General features: G+C 38.9%; 1 long non-coding RNA gene across 1 annotated transcript in view; it reads left to right on the top strand.

Annotated features, from left to right (window-relative positions):
- Positions 1-19,592, top strand: part of LOC130266359 (uncharacterized) — a 96,741-nt gene that overhangs the window by 29,081 nt on the left and 48,068 nt on the right. Inside the window, exons 5-7 of the long non-coding RNA XR_008842850.1 lie at positions 12,320-12,434; positions 13,765-13,916; positions 19,239-19,412. This is a non-coding gene — a long non-coding RNA (uncharacterized LOC130266359). The remainder of the gene's footprint in view (positions 1-12,319; positions 12,435-13,764; positions 13,917-19,238; positions 19,413-19,592) is intronic.

Here is a 19,592-nt window from a genome sequence, read left to right as displayed (position 1 = left end):
TGTTTTTGTACCCAACTGAGATATCCATATGTTACAGGTAGTAAAGCTCTCTGAATACCCATATTAAAATTCGCTGCAAAAATATGGAGCCCTCATGTTATTTATCTAGCATGGTGTGCATGGAAGTGTGGTTACCATCAGGCAGGCTGAGAGATCCACACAGAGAAAAAAAACTAAGGTCACCTAGAAGTAGGCAGAGTAACCTTCTGCAAGGAACCAGACCCCTCAGAATGCAAAACTCCTGGACCAAGATTTCAGACCCATGTGGAAGAGCTGTGTCTGTGTATGAGCCTGACAAAGGGGATAAAAATGACAAAGTGAAGGTAGAGCTTTCTTATGCTTTCACCAGATAAAATGAAAGAGTGAAATAAAATTGCCAGGAATGAATACACAAACCCTGGAACAGCTGGGAAAAATATTTGAGGAAAATGTACAGGAGGTAGCAGAGGGATACTTTTCTCTAAATCCCAAAAGCGAGAAGCAGAGAAGAGGATAGATGCTTGCATTGTGTGGTGGAAAATTCTGGCGTGCACATGTACGTTAGAGACATAAAAGATCTCCTAATTAGAGACAGGATCATTTGTGGGACATGTGATTCCAGTTTACAGGAGGAATTGCTGAGAAAAAACATTTAACCCTAAAGGAATGAATCAAAGAATAAGAGCAGCTGAACTGTCCAGGAAAAAGAGCAAAACAACAGCCACTTTTGCAGGATGCTGCAGAGTCCAGGAGAGGGGGAAGAGAGGGATGAACCTATGACCAATGCACAGAAGTGAAGTAGGATTTGGGACTGGTGGGAAGGGAGCCACGAGGCTTCCATTCAGCAGTGTGCAGTGGTGCTGTGTCTGGCTGAGCAGGCTCTCCCTTCCTTGGCAGGGATGCAGGAGGCAGGAGAAAACCGCAAGGCAGTGATGGGGCATCGGTGTGGTGGACATAGCAACAGGCTGTTCTGGAGCTCAGCATGTCTGAAGGAAAACAGGATCAAAGAGCTGCCTTTATGGGTTTCTGGGTTAGCAGTCGAGTTTGTCACCAAATGTTTGCATGGAAAGCACAACTGTCAGAAGGAAAGTTGGGGTGATCCATTTGCATTTCCGAGAGAGAAGGAGGAAGATAAGGTTTGAAGGAGGCACCAGGAAGTCAATCTGTCTGAGCGTGACCTGAATGTTACCCCGGTTTTTTGTGTTTCTCTACGCCGTTCTCTAAAGAAAAGCCAATTATATTTCAGAAGAATAGGGGCCTCTCATGTTGTTATTCATCATGTGGCACATGAAACAACAAAACACTAACTCCGAAACTGTGAGTTAACCTTGTCCTTTCATCACGTATGGTCATCTCATCACTAGGCTGGTGACTGCTCAAAGCTGCCTGAAAGTGGTTGAGCCCCAGACAACTGAACTTTTATACATCAGTACAAAAGCAGCAAAGAAGATGAGAAGGAAAACTGATTGTCCCTGGGGACTCAGCATAGTGGTTTGGGTAGTCCTGCTTAGAAAGTCACTTGTGGCTTTTATAATGAGGAACTTAAGGTTTGAATTTTCAGACTTATTAGCTGTACATTTGTTTGTTTTTTATTAACTTAATATACTACGTGCCACATTTTCCTTGGGGTATTGAGTCAAGTGATGGATTCATCCAGTTTAGCTCTAGATGCATAGGCTCTCCTTTTCATAAAACTTTGAAAAGATTTGGGTCTCAAATTTCCTGAAGGATTTTATTTTATGCCTGTATATTTTTGGTACAGCAGCTAATGTTTTCTGTCCTTTTTTCTTTCTGACAATATGTGCTTCTGGCTAATGTAGAGAGGGAATGTAGTTTTTGTTTATTCTCTTTCTTGACCCGTGAGAATTAGAGTTGTCTTCTTATATGAGCAGAGTTAAACCACTTTAGCCTACAAAAGAATCACTGGAAGTTTCCAATCCTCTCGCTCTCTGCTTCAGTGGAAAGAAAAACAGGTTTTAGAAAGTCTGAGAAAGATATGGCTATTAAGCTAATCCAGTATACTTCATCTAGCTGCTAAAAATCTTGATTCTTAACAGTGATTAAATATAATTGCATCAGTAAAGGTGATGGAAAAAAAACCCTGGCTTTCATTAGAAGCTATCTTTAGGAAACCATGATTCCTTGACTTGAAAAGTTATGTGTAACATTACTGTTGTATTTTGGAAATGCTTTGAAGGTTTCTTAAACACAGGCTTATGTAGAAAGAATAAATAAACCCCAGCAGAAAAAATACACAATTCTGAAGTATTCTTATATATTTCAATATGTATCTGCAGTGCATGCTATTTATTAAAAAAGAAAATCGGGCATAAAGCTGAAAAATTCGTGGATAAATATTCAGATATCTTGAAGATCTCATCAAATAGTAAAGATATTTGGAAGAAAAAAAACAAATTAACAAACCACCACCTATGTGTCATAGGATGGAATGGAAGGATTCCTATTAATTTAAACAAAATTAAATCCTTTTTTGGTGTTTGTTTTATTTTTGTTTGTTTGTTTTGGTTTTGGTTTTGGTTTTTTTTGGTGGGTTTTTGGGGCTTTTTTTTGTTTTTGTTTGTTTTTGTTTTTGTTTTTTGTGGGGGGTGTTTTGGGGGGTTTTTGTTTTGTTTCGTTTTTGGGTTTTTTTGTTTTTTGGGGGGGTTTTTTTGTTACTCTTCAGTTTGGAAGGGAATCTATTCACTATTTTAAGAGCTGAAAAACCATGTTGCTAAACTTTTTCTCTTATTTTCACAAATTTAAATTCTGAGCTGTGTCAGAGCCTTAACACTTTACATTCTCTTTATAGAGAATTTAAAATTTCTCCAAGTTATGTGATCTGAAAAGGCTCTTCCTAGACAGTCAGATGTTAAAAAATTCAGCAGTTTTGTTATAATGCAGAACACCACATGCTGCTCTGTATCTTTGGGTTGAACTGGATATTTGCATTTTATGTTTGTTTTGTAGATTATGAAAAATTGTGTAAACTGAAAGAGGACTGTAAAACCTCCTGCACTGAAATACTGAAAAATACAAAATAATCTAGTTCTTACATTGCTTTGTCACTGCCAATGTGAAATGTTACTGTAAGTATTTATTGCAAGAACCTGAGTTACTTCAAAGACAAAAGTACAACAGTGAGCCTTGTTTGCTTAGAGAAATCATATACTCCCAACGAGTTCCAGGGGAATAATTGTCCATTTTTTGTGAGTATTCAGGTGAAGTGATAATTCTGAAGCAGAGAATGCTATTGATAATGTTTCCACTGGGATACTCAGTAAAAATATATTTAGCTGTTTCCATAAACTGAGTTTAAGCAAAGTTTAAGTCCGGATCGTGACTGGTTGGTGAGATGCTGAACTAAATACTGATATGTCTTCTCCACATACTTTCTGCTTTGAAGTTATTAGAGGTATTAAAACCATAAAAATATGTTAATATTTTAATATTAGGGCATTTAATTAAATACTCTAAACATATGCATATATAGGTAGATGTGCACTATACAGAAAAAGATAGTGTGGATGATGAAAAATTAGTCCCTTGTGAATTCATTATTTCTATTCTGTTTAACTATTTGCCTCTTATTTTGAGAATCCCAATGAGGAAAAATATTTTTATAATTTGTGTTTTGCATTCTGGCCCTCGTGGAGTTTTGATTCACAAGTTAAAATCCTGTTTCCATGGAAATCAGCTGAATTTTTGATAAGCTTTGAATTTCTCCCACAAATTAAGGCAAGTGGGGAACGTAATCTGGGCTGATGCTGTCCCTAATGTCAGCCATATTATTTTCCCTTTTATTCCATATGAATGGGTGCTGTATTTTGATGACGATTTACATGAAGATTCCGAAATGTTACTGCAACAAGTTCTCTTTTCTGAAGGGAAACCAGGGTATTTGATAGCATCGAGTTACCTTTTGTGTGACAGCCATCTACAACTTCCTCAGCAGGAGCAGCAGATCTGCCTCTGCCCCACACCATAAACACCAGCCATCAGTGTTGTTTTTCTCTGATTGCTTTCAGAACAGCTCAACATTTCAGTAAAAATGAACACTATTTTTTAGGAAGTAAAAAAAAAAAAAAAAAAAAAAAGCCTGTAATACGAGCTTGATATATAGCTTGAGAGGAGGGTTTTAGGCTAAATTTATTTTATTGGAATAGTCAGGAGAAGTGAAACTCCAAGCACCAGCTCTGTGTTTTCCTAGCTCTAACTCGCAACTGGAAGAGGTGGATGGGGTAGGAATTGGCTTCTACAGGCAGGGTGGGACAAGAATGCCATCATTTGTTACTCTGTAAATGTCTGTCCCAGGCCCTTGAAAGCAGACCCTTCCCTGCACTGGAAATGCCAGGTGATGGACTTGAGCAATATTCACATTCTGAGTGTATTTCTGGCTTTCCTAATCTTTGATCCTGCCTTTGAATCCGCGGGGGTGCAAAAATCCACCCACACAGATCCGATGTCAAAGTCCTGGCCTTAATTATTTGTGCTTTGGTTTGGACAAATTACTGCTCTCTGTGCAGTAACCACAGTTATTACCAGAAGTACAGGACAATCTAAAACATACATATATGCATTATGTAGTGTAGATATGAACTTTTTTTTTAAATAAAAGTCATACCTTTTTAAATGTATTTTGACTCTTTACTGAAATTCTTATTTCTGAGTCTTGCCCTGTGCTGCTGTCTACCTGAGCAGACTGGCCTGGATCTATGGCAACGTATTCTCAGAAAAAACGAGTTCATAATGTTTCTAATCTGAAAGCAAGCCTAGAACGAAAAGAACATCCAGCTTTATACACCTTGCACTAAGATCCTACTGATTTGTCTAACTGCAAATGGACTGTACTAGTTTTCTGCACTAAAGAGGCATCCCCTTTTCTAACTGTCTCTGGGCTCTATTCATGATTCCAACCATCTCAAGTTGGATCATTTTCATCTGCATATAAACAGAAGATGAATCTCTTAGGAATAAAACCCCTTTAAATAGGAACAGTAAATTTCAAAAAAAAACCCCAAAACTAAAATCAGAATTTTACAGCAAATTCAGACACAGGCCAGAGCCACTGCAGACGTTGGCAATGCCAGCCAGCACCGTTCTTTAATTAAGTAAGGAAAACTTTGTGAGTTTTATGTCTTTCCCAAAGTCTTTCTTTCCATCTTTTCATCTTACTTTTTCCTGAGTTGTTGATCATAAGTTAATGCTGATATAATTGCTGACATAATGCTTTCAAATAGGTTCCAAACAACTGAGTATTGCTTAAAATTTGGATTTTTGTCTTTTGTTTTTTTTCCTTACTAGAACTGTATATAAAATATTCTCTCTTCAAAAGTTCATGGATAGGACATGGCAGGCCTGGTCATTTCAGTTCTTGCATGTTCTCAGTTGGAAGTCAACTGAAAATCAGCAGAAGGTCCAAGCTAATTCCTGTGCCCACTTAGAATTTTTAAAACTGAGTTTTGTTTGAAGTTAAAAATCTGTACCCCATTTTTCAATGGGGTGCCAGCAGGTGCTCTAAAACATGTTCCTAATTATTTGCTTTATATCTGATGAGAGAGTAGCACTAGCTTTGGTTTTCAAGTTCATATATGCTTTTGGATCTGAGATATCAGTGGAGTGTATTATGGATATGGACTGTGGTCCAGTCTCAGTGTCTGAAGCAGTTCCTAGAGTCACAAAATATTTGTTTTGCACATTATTATGAGGAAAACCCAATGGCAATAAAAGTATTCCAGATTGGAAAAAAACTTTCTAGTAAAAATCACGTTTGTGTGAGTGGCCGATCTGAAAATGCTAGAATCTCACAAAGAACACATACTTCTGTCTCACCAGAAGTAGTATAGTAGTATACTTGCTTTTCACTGAGGAGTGTTTGCAGTTTTCAAAAATTAAATACAGCATTAGCATTTTTCCAGGTTATTAAATAATGCAAAAGACCTTTTCCAGTTGGGTACAGCTCATATTTCCAAGTCATGGTTGTGTCTGGTCCTTCTTCAAAAAAAACATTCTCAAGCTTTCAGAATTGCACGTTCCAGAGCTTTGATTCTCCCCTGAACTAAACCTCTTAAAGGGTTCCTCTGTCTCCTCCTGATTGAGAGGAATTGTAAGCTAAGGCTGAGGGTCCACTTAAGGCTTTTAGTAATAAGCCAGTTTCACAACAGGGAAGAATTTTCCATCTAATATATTTGTACAGTTTTGTTTGTTTTGGATTTTTTTTTTTTCCTGCAGAATTACTAGATTCTATTGTGGCTTGTATGGATATTACAATTTATTTTTTTTTTAAGATTGTGAGCCAAGGTTTAAAAATCAATGGTCATTCTGGAAATATCAGTGTTGAAGAGCTAATCTAGAAAACTTACTGATAGCCCTTTCAAAGGTTTCGAAGCATTCAGCTTTGTGCACCTATTAGATCCACCTATTAAACTGTCTCTGGCTGGGATACAAAAGCCCAAACTTGCCACCTTTCAGTCTTTGACCTACATCCATTTTTATAGGAAATTGCTATAAATATCTACTTCCCAATTAAAGTGATAACTGATAGTTTCCCACAGTAAAAAAGTTGTCTGCACATATATATCCATATGGGAAGTGTGGGGGATGTGATACAAACAAGAACTATGTTTCATCTTTCAAGCTACAATTTGATTGTGGCTTTTCAAAATTTGCAGATTTTCTCTGTAAATTAATCTTCCACTGTCTTTTGTTGCTGTCTTTCAAGTTCAGTCAGCTTCCAGCTAGAAAGTTAATGATAAAGCATCAGAATTGCATCCTTTTAAAAGAAGAAAAGCAGGGTAGGCATCTGTAATAGTAGTATAATGATGCCAAATCTGCATGCACAGTTTAGAATTATTTGCCTAAATGCTCATTCATTGGCACACAGACGTTTTCTTCAGTGCTTTATCTGCATATGATGTTTTGCAGCACCAGTATGGCATCATTAGACATCTACCCGCCAGCATTTTAAAGATTTTTCCATAGAGACATAAAATTGCACCTTCCTTGTTGAATCTGAAATCCAGTCCACCTGTAATAACAGAGCAGTGGAGCAGTGTGGATCTCTCCTGGACGTCTGCAATAACAGAGCAGTGGAACAGTGTGGATCTCTCCTGGATGTCTGCAGTGCAGTGAGCTGGGGTGGCTTGCCTTCACGCTGAAATGAAGGTCATATCCTAATGTTATACCTTCCTGTTTAAAATGAATGGCTTGTAAATGTTTATCTCAGCTAGAAGTGAGAACCTGGTCTGTGCTCTGCAGTTCCCTCTTGGTGAAGCCGTGCAGCAAAACAGCTGCATATCCCTTCACATCCTTCTCTTGCTGTTAAACATGTACATCTCTGGCTTCAGCTCTTTGCCAGGCTTCCCCCTGCTCGTGTTTGGATTCCAGGTAGAAGCTTGAAGTAGTGCTGTCTGGATTTATAGTGGGTTACATTGTTTTCTCCAGGAAAGAGCCAGTGAAAGGGATCACCCCCATGCAGGACTGACAGTACATGCACAGCATCATGCAGTGTAGAGTTTCTTTGGTTCTGCCAGTAGGTATTGCAGTGTAAAATGTCTGGAGGCTAGCTGGGGCTACTTCTCTAGAGACAGGACCAAAGTACACAGTATGCTGGCTTTCATTTTGCTGGTTTTGGACAGTCAGGGCTGCTTTCCATTTCCTACGATGTTCCAATATAACCAAGTCACATGTGCTCAGTAATGGAGGCTTCTGAGACCTGGGGCTTCTGTAAAGAGGAAAAGAGCAGAGTAGTATTTATACAGTATAATATTTTGATTTGCTAATGGGCTGTGAGGTGGGTGTTATCATGAACTACTGTGCAGCAAGAAAGGTTCCTAAAACACGTATCAGCTTACTCCATCTCCAAATCATTGCAGATAACAGTGTTCAGTTTCTAATTAGTCTTGTGTTGTGCTAATTCTCGTGAGCGCTGTAAGTGATTGATGTGCTGCATTTCAGTGGCAAGTAACAGAGCAGCTGAGTGGAGCTCAGTGATGAAGCCAGTATGCAGCTGCTGAGGAAAGCACACTGCTCCCAGAGGCTGATCTGCAGGATGAACACATGCTGATTGGTGTGGCCTTGCTCCGAGGGGAAGAGGGGAAAAAAAGACACATAGTCTGCAATTCAACTAATGACCTTGTAGTCCTAAAAGGATTAGGAAAGAAGCGTCTAACTGAAAATAAAAGTCTGATGAGTAATAGTTCACAAATAATATATTTACTTTGCATAGTTTTTTGCACTGTTTCTTAGGAGAGGGTAGACATTACTCTTTTTCTATGCCTCAGTCCCCTGTATTTAAAATACAGATGATTCCTCCTGGTACTGGTACTGGTTTCTGTACCTGTAAGTAATAAGAGTAAACTTCTAGGCAGAGCCTCGTGAATTGTTTCTTGATGGAACATTCCAGAGCAGCATAGGCATTTTATGTAATTAAAATTATTTCAGAATCGTTTTTGCCAGCACTTTCATTTGTGGCCAGCTCAGGTCAATATGTTTGGTAGTGCAGTTCCACTGTGGAAATAAAAATAGCAATATAGATTTGATATAGACAGTCTCATTGAGCTAGATTGGGTTACTGTAAGGAACATCTCCTAGCTTAAACTCTCTAATCAGGTCCAAATCCTTTCAGTCAGATTCTTAATGTAAAGTTTGGCTTTTTCAAATCATCATCATCACTGCATTCAGCACAAACAAAGGCTGTACCTGTCACTCTTGGATGTCATTCATGTAGCATTTGATTTTTTTCACAGCCTTTAAAGCCTCTGTGAGGCCAAGCAGGGCTGTTCCTCTGCTGTAGGGGCTTTTTGGGCCCTCCATACATGAGTTAAAGAAGGGGTCTGGCTAAGGAGTGGCATTTTCTCAGGATGATCAAGCTGTGGCTTGCTGCAAATCCCATCTGCCCTCTCCACATGCAGCATTAGAGGCCCTTCCTGGAACAAGCTCCTTGGGGATTTACCTGCATAAGGTTGCCGGTACGGGGTCACTGGAAAGGCAGATGGGACACATGATGACAGACTTGGACCAGTTGCATTTGGCAGAGAACAGACCTACAGAGTAGGATAGTGGCTTTATGAGTGAGAATTTCTTTTTAAGTGGTATTCTTTGTGGAGCTCATCCCCCAGTCAAATAGCAAATATTGTAGCAAAAATAGCAGTGGTACCAAGCAAGGCTTGGATTTTCAGAATTGCCAAGTGGGCACTGCAGGCTGCAAAGAATGTGTTTGTGCAAATTGTGGAACAGATAAAGGTATTTGTTCCTGTCTGTGTGCTTCAGCCTACCAGGAATACTTTTTTGCAGGCTGTGTAAAGAAAGGTCAGCTTTTGCTTTGTCAGTTGACATTGGGGTGAATTAATTTAGACTTGAAAGCCACAATAATATCCCAGGTAATAAAAGTTAATCTTGAAGTAAGAATGACACTTTTGTCTGCTGCTTGAGAAAGGAAGGTGTGAGCAACCCAGGCTTCTTATACTGTTTTTTCTCTCTCAGAAAATGCAAAAAGAAGACCCTGGACTTTGCAAGAGCTTTAGGAAACTTGGGGGGAAAAATCATGTGGCATAAATGTTCACTTGACCCAATTATGGGCAACATGTTTTAAGTATATGAACTTGTAAAGTGCTCATGCTTTTTAATACTGAATAAAAATGTTCTACTACTTGCTGTGAAGATGAAACTTGTCTTGGACTTCACTGGCAATGAAACCAGGCTTGCTACAGATCTATGTTGCAGATTAGGTCGTTTACTTATATTTCAGTTATATTTTTTTCAGTTTCTCTTCCTCCACTGCTCTGTTAAAGTAGTGCAGCTTCCTGGAGGGCCATAGGCATTGAAAAGGCTTGAAGCACTAAAAAGAGAAATGTTGGGTCCTTTTTCTTAGTCAAACAGTTTTTTATCTACCAAGTATAGTATATTATGCTGTCCAAGGAACACAAAAGCCGTTCTGGCTCTCCTTGAAGCCAGTGAGAACATTCCACTTGCTTTCAGTGGGAATGTGCAAGCAACCCATGATGAAGTTTCTGTCAGAGCAGGAGAAAGCTGAGAGTCCATAGTACCATGCAAATGTAAAATAAAAGAGCTTGGTGCCATATCATTTGCACATTTCAGAGAGAAACTGTCTTGGTTTTGGAGGAGGAGTCCCATAAGCTTGTTACTCAGGTACTCACACATCCAGAAAAATCTAGAGAAAAAGTCCAGAGAAAAAAGTGAGCAACTGCCCTCCAGCTTGGTAGTGTTTTGTTTGAGTGTGTGTTAGAGCATGGAGAAGGAGTGATAACCTTCTTGTCCTGGGTGTTCCCTTCAATCTGCAGTGTGAAGTATCAGCTGCTGTTTGAATGTGTAATAATCACCAGTAAGTCATAAAGTCTAGAATACTTCCTTGTGAAAAGCAGAGAAATGGAAGAACTCCAAGGAAGACATTTCATTTTTTAAAGAGGGTTTTCCCCTGGGCTTTCCCTGCCACAAGCCAGGAGAGGTTTGGCTGCCCTATTCCCTGTGTACCTACTGCTCACTGTGCCTGAGCAGCCCTGAAAAGGGGAACCCAGCACTGGCCATGTGTGAAGGGAAATGTGTGGGTAAATATGCCTTCCAGACACCTGCAGCATGGCAGCAAAAAGAAACGTCTCATCTTCCCTCCATGTGAGATCAGCCTTAAAATTCTCCAGAACAATAAGGTGCATCTGCAGCTGCAGAGACCCTGGGGCCTTCTCAGGCATTCTTGCACTTCTCAGCTTGTTCTTGTTGCACCTTGATAGAGGTAGGATTAATTATTAGATCCTCAGCTTTAGACTTCCTGCAGTTACTCAGTGCCCAGAGTTTACTTTATCTATCATTTTCCACTCTAGCCTTACAGTTTACTATAGGGAGATTATGTACTTGCAGCTACTGGCAAAATTTGCCTACCAGGAAATGACATGGTTTTGAACTCCAAGGGATGTTACTCATGTGTAAATCATTTAATCTCATCCAAATAGTATATTTTTCACAATGTACCTTACCTTAATATTGGAAAATAATGAATGATTTGGGGTGATCAGGTTCAGCAATCTTCAGAGGGATCCAAAATCTTTAGAAATTGCTGTTAGGGAAGATTGTATCTTCTAAAATCACATTGCCTCAAGTTTTGAAAATCTCTTGCATCAATATTCATAAGAGTGCCAAGCTCAGCGATATTTAATGAAAGAATACCTTTATGGAAAGTACTTTACATGCACAGTAGATGTATTTTAGAACCTGTTTGAAATGGATGTGTAGAGCCTTATGTTCACAGAAAGGCAAAATCTTAGGAGAAAGAAGCGTTTGAAACTGGAAACAAGCATGTGGGTCTTTTGCTACTGGATCTATATTTTAATTGGACCTCTGTGCTGCTGTCTGACCTGTGATGAGGTGGCACATCAATCTGCCATGGACAGAATGGTGAGGAGAGGCAGAGACCTGGAGAACCAGGGGTTAGAGGAGACCTGGTATGACCCATGGCAGTGACTGGTCGGTGGGGCTGCCTGGAGTTTTGGAAGATGAGCAGAATCAAACAAAACACCAAAGAAGGTGAAATGAAATATACTCTGGGCATTCTGTAACATTTCTGTTCTCACCCAGCTCTATGTGAAGTTGCAATATATGTGTACTTATGTTGATTTATCTTCATGTTAACGTCAGGTACATTCGTCTTTCACAAATGTAGAACACACATTATCTTACCGGCCTTGAGAGAAAACAATTCTCCGGTGTTTATTCTGATGAATTTAGAGGAATTTCACCGGGCATTTTCCCAAATTTTCTGCTTTTATGAACTGGTGCAGCATCACTTTACTCAATGCCAGCTTATGCCAGTTTTTGTGGAAAGTGATATGGCCTTGATTAGAAATCATCTGTCCCCGGTTCCTGAGTAACCAAGAGGTGGAAAGTTTTCCTTAGGTTTGGATTGTAGCTTTCCTATAATGTGCACACTCCAGGTGAGTTGGTCTAAGCCAGTGATGTGTCTGTGTATGCAGATGTTGTACCCCAGCTAAAACATGTTTCTGGTTCAACTAAAGAAAGGAAGCAGGAGAAGCGTTGGCAAAGTAGCCACTAAATCCAGCAAAGCTTCAATCACTGCTGGTAGTCTTGAGGGTGGGTCTGTTCAGGAGCTTCAAAACAATTGCTAAAGGAACTGTGCAAATATTTTGCATTCTTTCCTGTGAAGTGACATGGTTTGTTTGCTGTTGCTTGTTTACCTGTTCTGCAGGGTATGTCACATTTATCAGTCAAATAGACTGAAGGGGGCTAACAGTACTTTAATGATGATATTTTTACTTTTGCTGTGTTTTTTCTGTGTTTTCTGACTAAATTCAAACTCAAATGGCTTTTTCTTCAGCTGTTCCAGCATGTCTGTCTCAGGCTGTCCCTAAAAAGAAGAAGCAATAATCTGTCGGAATGAATTCAGAACACACAAAGTGGAGCCACTGGAGACTAATCTGCAAAGTATTCAGGTATTTTATAACCTACACCAGTAATTGGTGCATACACATGGTGTGCTCTGCAGTTCTTGTTCTCGTTAACTCACAGATAGTGGGTGAGAAAATTACATAGATAAGGGAAAAGTTGTGTGAAAGATGAAAGTTGTTTAGTCAGAATGCTCCCATGCAACTTGAAGATGGAGCCAGGTTTGAAAAGGTAGAGTTGCAGCTCCAAGTTCAACACATGTTGATGCTGCTGTCCAACACATCTGTTAGGCAGGTCAGATTTTACCATCTGTTACTGCCCAGAGCACTGATGGCCATCTGAGAAGTGGTGGAGAAAGAGGATCCTTCTCTGCCATCCACTGGAGCAGCATGAACAGCCCCTCCTCTACTGATGGGCTAAGGCATTATGACACTCCCAGTGACCTCAGGAGTTAGGTCCTGGTCTAGGCCTGCAGTAAGGAAGAAATTCATTTTGGTTCCCAGAGATGCCAGAGGTCCTGTGTCACTTGCTAAGCCTCAAGGATTTTTGTGAGCTTTAGGTGGTGTATATGTCCTGTATACAGCTGAAAGAAAACAAGGCTTTTACAGTTCTCAGTGCAGAAATGAGACTTCCAAGTTGGAAAGCAAGAATAATCTAGAGAAATGTGATTTTCTAGATAATAGGAAGATAGATTTTTGTTTTATTAATGCATTTAGGAGAAAGTAGCACAGCTCTGTTGAGTCTATGTTCCATGTCTCTGAGGCAGGGGGAACACTTGTGTGATTCCTTTTCCATGCTCGGTGTGAGCAGGTGATGATAGACATGCTATGGATGTGCAAAGTGACAACTTAATGGCAGCAAGTAATTACATACATGTTTGTATGGTGATGTAAGTGCAGAGGTTGGCTGTACATAGCTTCATAGCTGATTAATTGGGGGAAGCAAATGAGCTGCTAATGGGAGTAAAGGTAAGACTTGTGCTTGCAGAGTGCACTAATACCAAAGTGCATTCAGAGAAAACATTTTATTTCCACAGTCATTGCAGTCTTATGTTAGTTCATTGCAATAATTAAGCTGTTCTAATTAACTGTTGTTCATAATTAAGTATTTTAAACCCATAAAAGGAGGGTACCTCCTAAGGGTATATATTTAATGGTTATATCACTGATATGTGAAAAACCACTCTTGTTGAATGTTATATCATATGTGACTGAAAAGCAGATGCAAGTAAACAGCAAAGTCACTGTGGGTATTATTTTATTTCCTGAGTTGCACACTCATGAGCTTCCAGATATTTATTCACATTGTTATTTTTTATGTGTGCATTTCTGTGGTTTTGGCAATGTATTCATAGACACTGTTGATGTACTCTTTCAGATTCTGCTACCCAGCTGCTTCTGGGACTTCATGCAGTTTGCCTCATCTGAGAGAACTTCAGATAAGTTACATGGAAAACTGATAGTAAATCCCAGAGTACCAGATTTTGCTGCACATAATTCAGATGTAACACATGGGACCAGTGAATGATGGTAGAGTATTTTGTATTATTAGTACTTTTCCTTGCTTTTTCTTTCAGTATTTTGTCCTTTTTTTTCTTTTTTCTTTCTTTTTTTTTTTAACTTTTTTTTTTCAGCATTGGACTTCCAATGCAAGTAGTTGCTTGTCATGGAATCCCAAAAAAGCAAAGTCAATGGTGAAAATTCTTGGTTTTCTACCAAGTGTTTTAGAACCTCGAGCCAGCTCATTAGCCTTCAGAAACATCCTCAGTCTCACTTTAGAACTATAGTTTTCTCTGTAAGAGCAGGAAACTGCTGTCAGAATCTCCTGATGTAGACTTAAGAAAGGTTTCTTTTCAATTTTGAAGAGTGATACTGTTTTCTTGTAAGAAGATAAATTTAAATATTATCTAAATAATTTATACTTTTAACACTTTTAAAAATAAGTGCACTTGACATTAAAAAATGTTTTACCGCTCAGTTATGTTGTTCCTTCAAAAGAGTTATCATTTAAAGGCAGGAGAAACAAGCCTTACATCAATTTTATTGACAGTAGAGGGAAGAATAGTACCTGAGAACATTCTGTAAACTGAAATTATGGATTTGGTCTGTACCCATTGGTGGTGATCAAATCAAACATTCAGCATTTTAGATAAGAATTACTGACCTTCCTAAAGTTCTGGAAATTCATCATTATGGGGAAAATAGACTTTGAATTTCAGACAGTGGTTGTTCCTTAAAATAAGAAAACTCTAAAAGTCAGATTTTCCTCTTAGAGATTTCAGTCTGTATATGATTTGGGTAACAATGAGTAACAAGCTATTTTAGAAAGTATTTTTTTTACGTTCTTTGGGGAAAAATGTACTTAAAGCTTTTTGCATTAAATTTTGCAAATATTTTATGTTTCTAACACTTCCCTGATACACTATTTTCTAAACAAATTAGAGGTATAACAAAGCTACTTAAAGGTGTTGCTGTGTTTGAGAGATACAGCTTTTAATTTGGTTCTATTTTCACAGAAGGAGTGCTTCCATTTCCCAAATTTTGTGTAATTTTGAGACCTGAGAAACTTGCAATCAGTATTTTGTTACGGTCAGTATTTCTAGAAGATGGTGGCACTTCAGAAGGAACTTTTCCTGATTATAAAATTTTGCAGAACTCTCAAAACCCTGATTCTTCTCATTCCAAAACACGCTGCATTGAGCAGAGGAAGAATAATTATCAAGTAACTAATAGAGAATGTGATGTTTTTTGGGTCTGGTAACCAAGGCAATGGATCCAGACAGTGCAAGGAGAGTCAGTTCCATGTTTTGAGCTTTGGTTCTGCACTGAGTGGTGACCATGGTGTTAACATTGTGCTGATGTTAGCAGGGTGCTATTAAATTGGTGGGGAAGTTTGAAAGCCTTTGTTTCACAACTATGGCTTTGTACCTATTACACAGCCCAGACATTAGCAGTTCCTGATGCAAAATGAAGAACAGGGAGGAGTGGTTAGTTAAATGTCAGCTGTAAAATCTAAATGCAGTGATGACACCGAGGAGGGGAAAAAAATTAAGGACAGCCTTTATTTTTATAGTTCCTGAGCATGTGGTCTATAATTTTGGTTTTCATGATAATTTCAAAAACATGAATTGTTTATTTGGGTTTTTTTCTTCTTCTTCCTTTTTTTTTTTTTTTTTTTCCTTTTCTGAAGGCATTCATTTGAACTAAGTAGCATTTATTGACCAGTAATGTGGGGAGGGAAGAAAGTTTCAGATGTGAATTAAGTCTGAGTTATAGTGACTCGTAACTGACAACAAAACACCCAAGAAGAGACGAGAGACAGGATGAGATTAAATGAGACAAGCCATGAAAAAGGGACAGATTTATGACTTATTGGCCTACAGATGGGATGAGAAGATGAGTGGAGAATGACATCATCTGGCAGAAGTCTTCTAGGGGAAAAAGGGGGCTCACAGGACACATCCCAGTAGCCTCCTGTGCATAGTGGGAGGATTGATTTAAGCCATGAGAAAATCAGTGTTAAAAATTATACAAGGATGGGTTAGATCCCAAACCTCAGAGGGTCTAGACTTTTCTCTCCCTACACTTAGAAAAACAAAGAAACAGCAGTTAGGATGACCCTGAGCCTGCAATAGTACATGCAGACCACACACTCCAAGGGTAGTCTCACCTGCTTAAATCATATCAGCCTGCTTTCAGTGTTGGTAATGCAGGGCTCTTTTCAGCAGTTTAAGAAAACTGTTGCATTGCTTAGAATAAAGACAGGAGGCAAAAATTTCGCCTTCAATCTAAACAGTTCAACAATTTTCTTAAAACATCAAGATTTGCTTTTCATCCCTGAAACTGAAAGCATGTTTCTAAGTAACTACATCCTTTGTGCTAGCTGAAGCCAAGGCAGCTATATGGATTGTAATTGGTGGAATTGATTGCCAATTATATTTGGGTGAAATTTCAGTTGTCAAAATTATAATCCATTACAAGATTCAGTATTTTAAATTTCTCACCTGAAAGATGAAAAAGAGACCTCAGCTGCTCACACAGGCCTGTACAAATCTGTGAAGTTGCTATGTTAGCCATGTAGCCATGGCCCCTGCCCCTTTTCTAATTTTGTTCTTATATCCTCTGCAGAGAGATGAGGAGAATCTGTTTGGGGAAATGCACTGAATTCTGCACTTTAGCTGAATCTGTAGAATCAGTTAGCAGCCTCTTGAAAAAATTTTTTCTGGTGGAATTTCATCTTACATCTGATTCTGATAGGAGTGGAGAAGATGCAAATGTATGTTTCTCACAGATTCAATAATTTTTGCTCCATGATTTAGCTGAGAATACTAAGGACTCATCTGTACAGGTGGACAGGTTGAATTAAAAGTTACTAAACTTGCTACCAGATCAGTAGAACTTGAGGTGATCAGTAGAGCAGTTTTGACTTGGCTGGATATATGAACTTTAATTTGGAATATAAAAGTGAACTGCATTAAAAATTCATAAACCCTCTATTATTCTTTAACTATAGCTAGAGCTATTTAGTTTTGGGTGGAATTGAAAAAAGGGCTAGCTTTTTCCTTAGCATGGTAAAGTTTAAAAATTGTGAAACTTTTTTGCTCAATTTGAGCCCGTGGGCTGAAACAGGATTTGGTTAATCCTCAGTGTGTAACACTGTGCATTTTATTTAATTATTGCTGATCATTCACTCCACAGCAGTGTGCATGGAGTGAGAGTTCCCTTCAGGAAGGGCTGGAACATCTGAGCTTGGTGCTGGGACTCATCCCGCAGCAGGAGGACTGTCCAGCTGCTCAGACTGGCACCTGTCCTCAGCCCTGTCCAAACCCAAATGCCTAAGGAAGTGTATAAGGACAAGGAAATTGTCGATCATATTTCAGTTAAGTGATCTCTTGGTGCTCCCCCACCCCAGAGAAACATGCAGCTAGGCATAGTTTATTTCTCATTAGCAACTGAAGTGGATTTCTGTTCTGTAAACTTGCCCGACCTCCCTGTGAGCCTTGCAGCCTCCCTCTCAAGGAGTCCTAGGGTGTAACACACCTCTTGTGAAGAGCCACTTCGTTTCTGTTTGTTTTGGAACTACCTCGTGCTAGTTGGAGGTGAAAGGATCCCTTATAGAATCTGACAGTGAAACTAGAAAAGGTTTCTTAAGTTTGTATTTTTGAAATGTAATTTGTGTTTAGGCATTAGGTTAGTGTGATGGTTATAGCACAGTTAAGTAATCCAGGACCAGGTTGCCAGTTGAGTGAAATAATTATTATATAAGGATCTGTGCTTCAAGAGGACTTAAGTCTTAGCAGTCATATAAGTTTTAAGCATGGGCATTTTTGGTAATAGCAGAAAAACTCCCTGATGGGTTCCAGTTAATGAATCATTTGAGCATGCATTTAACTCCTCTGGGTATTTCACACTGAGTTGCCCTGGGGTACTGAGTCTGAGTACTCTGGAGGTACCTCTCTGTAAAATTTAATCCTGTTACAACACTTATGGTGGGGTTTGTGTGCTGGGTAAACACCATATGCTTTTCACTTTGCTATCCTGTGCTGGGTAGTGTTCATTTTGTATACAGCCCTGATTCTAATTGGGAGCTTGTCAAGATCAATGTGTTCTGGGATGTTTCTGCTTGCCAGGGATAAGAGGGATGAATGGTACAGAGAAATAATGGGAAGAGAGAGGTAAAGGTGCATGAGGAGCACTGAAATCTAAAGAAGGTAGGAAGAACATGGATCAGCAGGTTTTTACATATTGAGACACAAGATCTCCTTGGGAAGGGCTAGTAAATACAGCAGTAACTTCAGCTGCCTGAGCCACTGTGTCTTCCCTTTGTAGCACCCTCTATGAAGTAAGAACACAGCAAGAGCTTCAGATGGAAAACAATGGAAAGAGAAAAGTGTTAAGATTACATTTTGCTCACCAGGTTTTGTAGACTAATAAGATTATTCCTGCAAAACCAAATGACCAGCCAAACAAACATATAGAATCATAATAATTGAGAGACTGATTTTAACTAAATTGCACTAGGGTCTTGCTATCTGTGGGATTTTTCCTTACTAGATTTCATTTTGAGAAGGTTTCTTAATGCAACTGGACTTGCAAATCTTAGTCTTTACTGAAACTGAGCTGTCTTAAAAGTCAAGTCTTTTCTTTTGGCAAAATATAATAAATATAATAAATATAATAAATATAATGCATGACATTACATAATATAACAGTGGTATTTCTACATGAGAAGAGTTCCAGGTTAAAATTCAAGATAACCTGTGTTTAATAAAATATTTGATCCATTTACATCCTGAATTCATTAGGAAAATATAAAGCTTGGGAGAAGACAAAACACCTTCTTTTTTATATGACATAATGGGGCACTGAAAGATTAGGGTCACAATGTCAAAAATTCTGAAGTCCTGTTTAGACTGCAGGACAGAAGACTGGGCTTTGAAAAAATGTTTAACTGTATTGGCCCTAAGGTATTCCATATATGAATTGGAGCAGAAACAGGTTGATGCTGTGCTCACTTGAAAACCTAGCAGTGGAAAATAGAGAAGCTGCTTTGAAAATCTGTTTTACTGCAGGAGATAAATGTGGATGCTGACATTTAACCCAGGGTGTAGGCAAAACATCTTTCTGGGTTTTTGTAAGTATTTTTGATAGATAGAGGGTAAAGGGGAAAGAAACAGAATGACTTAAAAGTCATTAGGATGGAGAGGAATAAGGGCAGCAGGATAGCAGGTGTAGGAAGAAAATGCCATGGACAGTACATAGATGGCAGTTAAAGATGCAGCCCATCAAAAGTAGTCAAAAGTAGCTTGAGATGCTGGAAGCAGTAAAAAAAGGGAATTATTTTTCCCACAGGTGTTGCTGTTGAGCAAAAATTGGAAGGAAACTGTGAGGGTCAATAGACTGAGAAAATGATCCTGCCCATCATCACAGGAAACCATAACCCTCACCACTGTGGGACAGGAGTGAGCAGCAATGACCAGCTTCACTGCCTTAGGAACAGCCCATTAGCTGTATTTTTCAGATAAGGTAAGAAATCAGTTAATATCTGAATTGAATTGGGAAAATACTTTATAATCAAATAATATTGGGAAAATACTTTTTAATCAAATGCAGCCTAAGCAAAAAGCCTGAATATAAACTTCTAAAATCAGTGACTTTGTACATCTTCCAGAGGCCATATATGTCAAGTGTGCACCTGTTTTTGGG

The sequence above is a fragment of the Oenanthe melanoleuca genome, chromosome 1A, assembly GCF_029582105.1.
Source record: "Oenanthe melanoleuca isolate GR-GAL-2019-014 chromosome 1A, OMel1.0, whole genome shotgun sequence".
NCBI lineage: Eukaryota > Metazoa > Chordata > Aves > Passeriformes > Muscicapidae > Oenanthe > Oenanthe melanoleuca.
This window is presented reverse-complemented; position numbering and strand designations above follow the sequence as displayed.